The following is a 4,688-nucleotide window of genomic DNA, read 5'->3' as shown; positions in this document are numbered from 1 at the left end:
ATCCAAAGCTGATTTTTCTGGGAATGAATGTGCCTGGCAAAGAATACTGCATTTTCTGGTGCCCTGTACAGATAGGGCTAGCTTGTAACTAAGACCTGGTCAGTGAGCAGCTTTAACAGTAGTTTTTGTTCATGAAAATCAGGAGAAGGAGGTTAGGTCAACTGGCATATGTTATTTTATCTTTCTTCTTTCTTACTGCTTGTAAACCAGATGGGATGGTGAGAATCCTAGTGATCATCTTTTAAGCATGAGGTTACTTTGGGTATGGAAGCCCAAGGATGGCAAGAACACGTATGTGGAAGCAAGTAGAAAATCAATAATATCATTGAAGTGGCCTGAAAAGGCGAACTGAGAGAAATGAGTTCTTCTCTTATTTTAAGTATGATTTTCTAGTTTCTGTTACTCAGAGTCTAACACATTGATACATCACTCTGAGAGAGGTAACTTAGATAAAAATGATTCTGTCAGTGGTTTCATAGAATCCTGCAATTTTCCAATGGGAACTTTCTGGTTTATAAACATATTTATTTCTTTCAAGTATTAGGGAGTTATTAGGAAAGAAGGGATTGCCAGTTGTTTGAGTTGTCCAAAGTTTAGAGGAGATTAAGTTCTAAGCCAAATATTTCCTCCTTGATTGTGAAAAGTATTGTGAATGATGCAAAACTACAAAGGTTTTGAAGAACATAATAAATAAGCACATATATAGTAAATATATTTTATATTTATTTATATTTATACATAAATATATATTTATATATATTTATATATATAAATAGTAAAATATTTTCTATAAAATTCCTAATCCACAAAATATTCACATTCCTTAAAATCTGTTAGAAAAAAAGAAACGTCAGTTTTGAGGAATTATCAGAACTTTCAGTGGGCAATAACTTGTAGTTAGGAGTTGTCCTATTTATTGCAGAAAGCCTAACATTTCTGGATTCCACCCACTAGAACAATATTCTACCTACATTCAATATAAGAGTCAAAAAATGAGTCCTGAAGAGATATTAATTCTTTGTCCTTCCTTCTCTCACCTCTTCTTTCTTCCCCTTCCTTGTTGAAAACCACTGCATCAGCTGGAATCTGAGACAATTTTGCCTTGAGAACCAATTCCATTTATTCCTTTATTTACTTCACTTATTCCATAATTAAATCCCTAGCTCCATTGATTTAAAATGTTGAAGTCAGGTAACTTTCTCTTTTCCCTAATGAAATTTTGTCCATCCATGCCTCCCTCTTCTCTTGATTCCCATACAAAATGTTGAAAAATTGCAATCAACGTAATTTTAGGAAGTATTTATTAATGAAATAGTTAGAGGTCTCTAATGGAAACAATCTTTAGTCAAGATCCATTCCTAAATTTTCTACAAACCTCTTAGAATTTTTATTTATCAGTAAAGCATGGTTAACAATATCTTCCACTTTAACCACATGTTAATGTTATTAAAATCATATGGAACAATGTGCATTTTACATGAAATACTGGGTTAGTGATATTTCTTTGAAATGTAAAAAGTTTAACTATATATTGATATATTTATGAATTTATATTTTGAGGCTCAAAGAGTCAGATTATTAGATCTCTCAGTTTTAGATTAGTTATATCAGACAACAACTATATGTAGAAAAAATTATGAATATGCCATTGTCTCTTACTTATATTTAAATTTATGTTTATAATGATTGTGGAAGAATCATAGATATTTATAACTCACATGTCCTTTATACTGATAGTACCGAAGTATGCTTGGTATGATATTTATCTATCGATCTATCTAATTGTATTTTTGAAAATAGATATCATACCAAGCATACTTCGGTACTATCAGTATAAAGGGACATATGAGTTGTGAGGAATGGCTATAAATATCAGTATGCTTTTAACTGGAAAGTATATAAAATCCTGTAGATATTCGTAATCTTTCCCTAATGACTCATGACACAAAATGGGGAAGGAAAAGATAATATTAAATTGTGAGGGACACCTGGGTGGTTCAGCGGTTGAGCATCTGCCTTCGGCTCAGGGCGTGATCCCAGGATCTGGGATTGAGTCCCATATTGGGCTCCTTGCAGGGAGCCTGCTTCTCCCTCTGCCTGTGTCTCTGCCTCTCTCTCTGTTTCTCATGAATAAATAAAGTTTTTTTAAAAAAATAAATTGTGAAAATATTCTGACATTTTAAATAACACATTATTCCATATTTTAATATATCAAACACTTAAATGAAGTATCATATAAAAACCAATCTCATAAAGTAGAATCATTAAAAAATTTGATAAAAGCTAAAAAAATTACATAAAATCCCTCTCTCATGGAGAGTGGAAATAAAAATATACTAGCATGTATTATACCATATTATTTCAAATTATTTCCTAGTAAAAAGAGCTGGTAAAACTCCTAAAAGATTTAATTAATTTGTTTTTATGATAAATATATTTTACAGTATGGATTATTAATGATATAATGAAATATAGATGATGTCAGAAAAGGAAATTTTCTAGCTTTTTGTTGCATTTCAGACAATGAAATTTTTCTTATAATCATATTAGTTTACTTTCTGTGAAAATTCTATTATCAATAGAAAAATGTTTTATTTTCAAACTGCCATATTTGGTAAATATTTTTTAAAATAAAGCCTATAAATAGTTACAATTTTATGTCTGTGAATTAGGTGATATGTAAATGGAAATAAGTATGAAATAAAGAATTTGTTATCAAATATAAAATTTCCAGATTTACACACTGATAACCTATAGTTCCATGTTTTTCATTTGGTAGTAAATTTGGTAATGTCTGACTATTTAATAACTTGTACAGTACAGGCAACAGGCATACAGATACAAATAGCTTAAAAAAAAGGGGGGGGCATCCATATTCCACAAACAAAATATCGGCCCTAGTGTGTCACATTGCAGCTCAACAATTGACAGGTTTATTTGTGCATCTTTTTGCCCTCTGGGCCATTCTTTTGGATATACAGGGGACTTACTCTCTTACCTTTTTAAAATTTGCTCAAATAATACCTTCAAAGTGAAGATCATTTGACTACTTTATTTAAAACTGCACACACTCTCCCTATCACTGTTACCCTACCTAGTTTTTTCTCCATAGCATTTTTTTGTAAATAAAATTTTATTGGTACACAACTTACCTAATTATGTATTGTCGTTGTCCCTTTGCCCCTACAGTGGTAGATTTGTGTACTTATGAGAAAGACAGTATGGACAACAAGAGCTAAAGCATTTATTATTTGGCTTTTTACCAAAAACAAAAAATGTCTGCTTGTCTAGGCCCTAAATAATTAGCTTATTTCTTATGTTTCTCATCTATATCACTTCACTAGATTATCAATTCTGTGGAGGCAGAAATTTTCTTTATTCCTTTTTTTTTCTCTTTATCACTTTGGTATCCCCAATGCCTGTAATAGCAGCTGGCACACAGTAGGCAATTGTATAAAGGGCAAATAAAAAAATAAAGAAATGAAATATTAATCACTTTTTTCTGTAAATTTACTCTGTTCATTAGTAATCTTTTAATATATTTTAAGACAGTTTTACATTTATTAAAAAATAGCAGTCATATATAAACTTAAAAGAGAGAAATGAAGCAATATATATGATTACTGACAGCAAGCATTATAATTGTGGCAAATTGACCACAATAAAAATGAAATAATAAATTATAAAATTATTTATAACATGGCTTTTTAAATATTGTAAATATATCATGTATTCTGATTTTTATATCAGATAGATATAAACCACTGGCAGAGAGAAAAATCAAAGTGCTTTCATCTCTTTGAAAGTAGAATTGACAATAGATATTGCTACTTTGCTTTCAATGTGACCAGAAATGAAAAATGAATTTATGATGTGGAAAGAGCCTAAAAAGAAGAGGCTGCTTCATTTTAGTGCTCATAATAGACAGGAAAGTAATGTGAAGAATTGTTAGACTTGAACAAAAGATATTAGGAAAGTAGATTTCAAAAAGGTCATGGAAAATATAGCATACAATTCCAACAGCCTTTAGGTGTGACCATAGCTTAAAATGAATGGAAAATGTGTTAAGGAAATTCTGATAAAACAGTAAGAGGCACTATCAGTGAGGAAGAAAAGAATAAAAACTTCAGAAATCTGAGTAATTGCTCAAGGTGCTGATTATGCTAAAAACTTATATACATGAAAACATCAAACATTTTCAGGCAGGTAAACCTCAGACAGACTGACACTTGAAAAGTTATGAAGGCCAAAAAATACATGCTCCCCTTTCTAAAGGCTAAAGGATTAAATAGAAAGTAATTGTGCCTATTGATGGGAGAAGACGATGTACAGATCTACACCGAAAATGAGAAAGAAATAATTGTCTACCTCACTGTGGTAGATTGGGTTCCCAGGTGCTAGAAAACAGATTCCGAGACAGAAGTTAGCCTGCAGGATGTTTATTGGGAGGTTCTCTTGAGATTAATGCATGTGGAAGGGAGCTAAATAAAGAACTAGACAAAGGGAGAAGATGAGTTGCACATCAACAACAAGGGAACCCTTGGATACTCTGGAGCTGTGATGGCTCATCAGAATTGCTCCCTGCTGGGAGAGATAACCAGACCATTTTATGCCCATGTTGATCAGTCATTGAGTGAGGCTGCCACTGGAAGAAATTGTGTATGTATGTCAAGATTTCTTCAGCACTG

Source organism: Canis aureus, chromosome 7 (genome assembly GCF_053574225.1).
Source record: "Canis aureus isolate CA01 chromosome 7, VMU_Caureus_v.1.0, whole genome shotgun sequence".
NCBI lineage: Eukaryota > Metazoa > Chordata > Mammalia > Carnivora > Canidae > Canis > Canis aureus.
The sequence above is the reverse complement of the archived record's forward strand: the minus strand, read 5'-3'. Positions refer to the sequence as shown.